Source organism: Pseudorasbora parva, chromosome 11 (genome assembly GCF_024679245.1).
Source record: "Pseudorasbora parva isolate DD20220531a chromosome 11, ASM2467924v1, whole genome shotgun sequence".
Classification (NCBI taxonomy): domain Eukaryota; kingdom Metazoa; phylum Chordata; class Actinopteri; order Cypriniformes; family Gobionidae; genus Pseudorasbora; species Pseudorasbora parva.
Window position 1 is genome coordinate 37313515 of NC_090182.1, and position 7661 is coordinate 37321175.

Sequence of the window (7661 nt, forward strand, 5' to 3'; positions counted from 1 at the left end):
GTGTGGTGTTAGCACATGATCACACTCCCCATCCTCCTCATCAAAGTAACCTGTGTAATCCACATCTAGTAGTCGAATGTTGATCTTTGCTTGGGTATTAACAAAAAGGAAAAGTTTAAATCGCTTAAAAAAGACGTGATAGCTGATTCGATTGAGTGATGTTCCAGGCCGGAATCCATCTTCGTAATGTACAAAATCTGCTTCACAGTCGCTGCGCTGTCGTCATCATGTAAAGCCCGCCTCAACGTTTCTGATTGGTGCCACGATTTCGACGGATTAGATATGGGCTTTGCCAGACTAGGAGAGCAAATCTAAATGTACCAGAAGTTGTCTGGGTTTTCCCAGGCTAGCATTTATCAGGACTCATGAGATCTTATCAACATGTCCTCCAACCAATACGCCTTTATAGGTTGTTTGTTTACTAAAGTTGCGCCCCTATCGGCAATATTTTAATTTATTAAATACGACGCACAGGAGCGTTTTCTAAAGTTGTGCTCCTATTGACAGCAGGGCACTTTCATTTTAAAGCATTTTCCCCTTTTATCTGCTTAATATTTCAGGTTTTGCATAGCTCAGTTGATAAAGCATTGAACTATACAACAACATGTGATCATGTGATCGTGAGTTTCGATCCCAGGGAACATATGTGCTCATAAAGTGTGTTTGCACTATAAATCACTGGGTAGGTTTAGGGATGGGGTGGGTGTCGTTGTAAATTAAAAACAATAGTTTTGCTAAATGGACATATGACAAATGGTGGTAAAAAGTCCACACATTGCATTAAAATGAACATGCATTTTGATTGGTAACGACAGGTCATTTCATGACTTCAAACGTAACTGTAACTGTCATATTTTTATGCTAGCTAGCGGGTACATGATTTTAACGTAAATATAGGTCGTAATAAGGTGATTGAAAAACGACCTATAGAGTTGTACTTTTTTGGAGGACAGGTTGGATTTTATACATATATATATATATATATATAATCCAAATTGCAAACTAAATCCAACTGTGGATATTTTCTTTTTTAATTTTTGAAATGAATGTGCAAACCCGCAACCTCTCATGCCCAAACGTATCATGCATCAACCCACTACTACACTAACTGGCAGCATGCCATTATATTATCATAATATGCCATAGTTTTCATTTACTCCACAGGCAGGGTTGATTGCCCACATCACATTATTAGAGTAAATCACTAATTCTGTTACTGGATGACCTACTCAATAAAAGCACAACACAACATTATCAACAGCTACTATAGCGGAGCAGAGCAGAGAAGAGCAGTTAAAATTCAGGGCTGAGCTCCATCGAGTTTGTCTTGACAAAGTCGTAACAACAAGATCTAAAAGCTTCTGAATTTGCAGCCGTGGCAGCTTCTGACATGATAGCCAGGGGACTAAATTTTTCACGGATAAAACTCACAGAAGGCGCTGTCTTTGATTTAGCATTTATTATCGCTCCAATAGTTTGACCAAACTTCCCTCCACAATCATTTCCTTTAAAGGGGGGGTGAAATGCTGTTTCATGCATACTGAGCTTTTTACACTGTTAAACACTTGGATTCCCATCCTAAACATAGACAAAGTTTCAAAAGCTAATGTTGGACGTTTGATGGAGTATTTCTGTGTTAAAAATACTCCTTCCGGTTTCTCACAAGTTTCGGAGAGTTTTTTTCGAGTATGGGTCGGCTTGACGTTAATAGAGCGGAAGGTCCTTGTATGGGCCGTACGGGCTCTTCTCCCGGTAGGGTGCGCGCGCGCGTGACTAGAGGGAGAGAGAGGAAATGCACGCGGTAAACACTCTATCAAGGTGCAGATCCAGTCATCCGTGAACACTTCTGGCGCCGTATGGTCACGCTGCGCTCCACTTTATTCCTATGAGTGACGTCGAGCGACTTCAATGCTTCAGCACAGCATTCCGGGAAGGCAGCGCTGCATTTGAACTGATTTGAATGCAGAAATGACGGGAAGCTTCACAACATCGCGTCAGTCGCGTCTAAAAGTGGATCTCCACCGTTCACTGCTGTCAGGACTTTACCAAATCATACCAAAGAAGTGTGTTTTTGACGGAGCGGTCCCAGCGATAAAGGTTCGGTCCTGCTTTGGAAGCAGCGGTGAGTAAAACTGCTTCAAATGTCTATGCTGTTGGCTATCGTCACGTGAGTAAACATCAGTAAACGACACGATCGTGTGCTTCGTCATTCAAATGTGCTAACGGACTCCATTGTTGTTCTCTGTACGTTACACTAGTCTGACGTGCAAAACCGTTTTGCTTGCTACTGCTAATGTTTAGTCGCATACAATAGTCCATAAACCGAATCATGTCCTCATAAACTGCGAGTAAAGACACACATATGATGACCGGGCACTAAATAAAGTACATACCACAGTGACGGACGTCCTGTGTTGCTGTTTCTCCTGTTCAATTTATTTTAGCCTGGATCATATATCTATTAGCTGAGATCGATAGCAAGGGTTTCTCCACGCTTGAGGACGTCACCGCTTTGAGCTCGTCATTCTTTAGCTCCGCCCACACGATATGCCTCCAGGCGCTCGTTTTTTTCCGGAAAGACTCGGTACAGCCCATATTTCTTTTATATAAAAAGCTAACATCCATCAGTGTAATGACAATTCTATAGTTGAATGAAAATTCATTGCGTACATGTCCAATATAGAGGACACCAAGACTTAAAGCATTTTTATTGGGCATGTTGGAAGACACATCAAGTAAATAGGGAAAGGAACTATATATCAATATTCCTATGAAATATTAGACCTTATTATAATAATGTTGCAATTATTACTCTCATTATTACGCTTCTCTTTTCATTAAATATTTTTTCATAATGTAAAATGCTATATAAATCAATTCCGTCATATCTTTCATAATATTGTACATATATGTACACAGACTGAGACTGAGAGAGAGAGAGAGAGAGAGAATCATATATATATATATATATATATATATATATATATATATATATATATAAAGGTTTTTATTTTCATTCTCCAATCAATTTTCAGGTTTCTCAATTTTTTTAACCATACTTTGTATATTACGATAGTGGTCACTCATTTCAGGATTTGTTTTAACTAAACTTTCTATACAAATGATTGAAGAATGAATAGGAGAATACAAAATAATATCAAGAGCAATGATATTAATATATATGTGTGTGTATATATATATATATATATATATATATATATATATATATATATATATATATATATATATATATATATATATATATATATATATATATATCAACCCGATCACACATAAATGCGTATATATAGTACGAGTGTGCAATGTCGTGGAATGTATACGCCAAAACTCATTTTGGCGTGGATATGATACGCTGTTTTTCACGAGCATATGAGACGCATTTTATGGCGTATATATGACACGCGCTTGGGTAGGTTTAGGGTGGTGGGGTGGGGGGTTCGTATGTATAATACGCCATAAAATGCGTCTCATATGCACGCGGAAAACCGCGAGCCATAGTCACGCCAAAATGTGTTTTGGCGTATACATTCCACGACATTGCACACTCGTACTATTTATACGCATTTTTGTGAGAATACCCTGATATATATATATATATATATATATATATATATATATATATATATATATATATATATATATATATATATATATATATATAATTTGTGTAATGACATAGGTATGACATAGGTATTACAAGGAGTGGGTGAAATTTGAGGACATTGGCCATGTCCCCACTTTTCAAAATGCTTATAAATCATACAGGATGATGTTTCCTGTGATATGTAGGTTTAGGGGTAGGGGCAGTGTAAGGGGATAGAAAATATATTTTGTGTGTGTGTGTGTGTGTGTGTGTGTGTGTGTGTGTGTGTGTGTGTGTGTGTGTGTGTGTGTGTGTGTGTGTGTGTGTGTGTGTGTGTGTGTGTGTGTGTGTGTTCTTTTTTCTGGGTCTCAGGAGGCTATAGTTGCTGGTTATTAATAACCATCACTGAACTTGATGGACTGTATGCTGAACCCATCTGAAATGGATATGTTTGGATGCATCAAATACTGAAATAAAAGTAATTTGTTTATGAGCTCTAAGCAGCATTAGTGTTGACATTTTCCCTGTTTTCAGTAGTTAATGCACAGGGGCAGATTAAAGAGTTGTGGAGTTATAGCAGCACTTATAAGCACTGCAATTGAATTGCACTTAAGAGGAAGGAGTCTGGCCAGTGGTTTTAAGCCATTATGGAGCTCTAAACCAAGTGTTCTTGAGGCACATTGGATTACTGTCTTAACTGTGGTGCCTGTCTGTTGGACTTGACTGATGTAGGTGTGTAGTCTCACATATCCGATTTTTGACTATCAACATAAAGTCTCTGCAGATTCTTTTGGCCAAGAACCTCCTCCGTAGACAGGAGGAAACCTTCTGATCTGCATGTAAAACAAGAAACAATTGTTTCAGATATTTCTCTCAGCTACCCAAAATTTACAGATATGTTCAATGATATGTTTGCTTTGAAGCGCCTCAAACAAAATGATTTCTGTCGTCACAACTCTCTGCGTTTAGCATGGTAATATGGTTATGACAATGATAGGTTTGGTCTTGCCTTTATTTTTAAAAGTCAGTTTATACCTTACATATTTTACTACAAAACAACTATTCAAATGTCACCCTTATTGCACCAATGTTGCTCACCAGGCATGTTACATCTGTGACAATAGACACAATAGATTTACCATTAAACAGTAGATGCTTTTCAGCAAAGTGTAAACAGTGAAAAACAAACACTATTCTTAAAACAGCAAAAATGTAAGACCTTTATAGTTACTGAGATGCAGACCCTTTGACAGCTTTCATGTGTGACAGCCATCTGCTAAATCTCAAGATGTGGGCTGTCAGAATATCTTCTTTTACATTCAACAATTGTCAACACAAGTTTAAAAAAAAAAAAAAACAGAACAATATAGAATGTTGGAAAAGAACAGAAAACAGAAGACATCAAACAACAAAATGACATATGAAAGTAAGCTCTGTCCAGCTTTCACATTCCCTTTAAAACAAGTAAGAAAAATCTAAACCCTAAAATTATGGCTGGCGAAACATTCTGGAATGTCCATCAGTGATGAAAAATCCAATAATTCACTGATTCCAGTGATTCTAACTAACTTTTTAGTTAACTCTACTTACCGTATTGAATTAATTGTACAAATCTAGTAATCTGTACCATTCACATACAGTACTATTCATTGTTTACTCAAAAAAACCAAGCTAAAAATTAATTGATTGGTTTGAGTGACATTTTGTCAAGCAAATAAATACTCACCACCATTATGTTGATCAGTGGAACATTCATATTATAACTATTTTGATGCAGCGATGCAACATGAAATCACAGTTATTTGGTTTAAAATGAAAAGTAGTAATAAATATGTTTAAAAAAATTTAAAGTTGACCTAACTTCTGACAGAATAATTAACTATAGTTAATGATTTAATCAGAAATTAAGTCACCTTTTAAAATTAAAGGACAACTCTGGTGAGAAATGAACCTAGGTGTAATTAACAGATGGTTACAGAGTAGATCGTTCTCTGCGATGGGTTTTCATGGAAATCTAATGTAAAGAGTTTTATCTCTAAAAACAGATTAGCTTATAACGCTTGTCTATGGTGCACAGGGTAGTGAAATTAAATCGCTAGTTAATACCACTAACAAGGCTCAAAATAGCCTCACACTAACACGGTAGCATAATGAGTGTCCCTACATGCAAACCGAAGCATTGAGAACTTTGTAAGTGTACAAACAGTTTAATAAGAAGATACTTTATGTGGCGGGGCGGTAATTGGTAAAGAGTCACACTAGTGTACCACTAGAACAAAGCAGACTACGCCACCCCGTTTCTATGAACGGGGAAATTTAGACCCAAATACAAAGCACACAGGTTGGTTTCCACTAAACACAAGAGACGGGGAGTATAAATACAAAACACTTTTATTTTGTAATAATAGTTAAAAATGTAGAAAAACGGCTGACCAAACAGAAATGAAATCAAGAAAAATTTAACTATTCAGGCTGAGGCTTACCAGTAGGGGGGCTATCTGCACAGTGAGTACCTTAGGGCACCCCACTCGCCCAGGTATGCTCCACACAAAACACTTACACCACACACACACACACACACACACACACACACACACTAAGTGAGGGAAATGCAATGGTCACAGCAAAAACACTCTGTGAGAGAAACACCACCACCACAGGGTCAAACAGCTAGCTTCCCTCACTGGAGGCCTACAGCTCCTGAAATAAACAAGAAACAAACAACTATTAATCAACACAGAATTTCACAATTTGCATTTGATCAAGTTCAAACCATAGATGATGAATATGGACAAGTCTCTGGCCACAATGGTTCAAACAACGGTAGAACCTGTTCGGTTTGAGCCAAAAGCTCATGAACCTAACACAATAACAAATCTTGAGAAAAGAACAAAAGCAAAATGAAAATATAAAACAAAGCAAAAACAATCAGAGTTTAAATCAAGTCACAAATTAATCAAGAAGAGAATATTAGAGATTAACGAAGATTCAAATCAGTACATTTAAACTGAAAAACACTAAATTAAACCTCCCAAGGTCGAGATATTAAATGTCCTTCCAAGGCGTCCCTAGGAAGAACACAGGCCAAGAGGAAAACAAAATGCTGCAGGCGGCGATTACCAGTGGCGCTAGTGTGCTCTATTAACGGGACGTCGCCTGTTAAGTGACGGCTCAAACCGGCCACCGTTCCCTTAAAGCTACACTATGTGATATTTTCCCCCATCTAGTGGTGAAACGGTATATGACCATCCAGTGTATAATAGTTTCTGTTCCTCTTAATTTCGATTTCGTTTCAACTCCTACGGTGGCCGATTTAGTCATGGCTTCCAGTTCGACCTCTTCGGTGAGTGTTGCAAGTGATGAGGTTACTTTTGAAAACTATTATAATTTATCATTTAATTAATTTGCAGTTATTTCATTTGCCAAATGATCTATGATCAAATTAATATATGTAAAATGAATAATAGTTTTACGTTTTCGTTATTTTTTACCATTTCATTGCTAACATCAGCTATCAGGTTCCAGACGAATGCAAGCTAATCTTAGTAAAGGAACTTTTTTTATCAGTGCTATCGTTATTCTTTATATTATATGACATCACTAGCGTAAGGCAAACAAATTATAATGCAATTCAAATATTAATCTCATGTTATCCGTCATAGAACACTGATTTATGTTATAAGGTAAACAATACTTTTTCATCATTGACGCGAGGAAAACTATCCTAGACGTCGTTCTAGTGTTATGCACAGCACACCATGATATAATTAGCCAAGCAACAATAAAACTTTCAATATACACAAATAGGCTGAATTAATATTACCTGTCGAGAAAAAAGCAGGCAACGTCGGTGTTCTTTTTAAAATCGTTGCTCCTCATGAGCTCTTTCCATCTTGGAAAGGCCACTCCAATATTTACTTTTGTCTTGTTGATTTGCCCGTTGCGTTGCCGTCTTAATTCTCTTTTCCGCTTCCTTGGCGACTCTGATACATATCCCGAAATGTTACTAGGTCCCCGACCCGGGTCGAATTCGGTAATCAATTCCGGGACGTGGTTG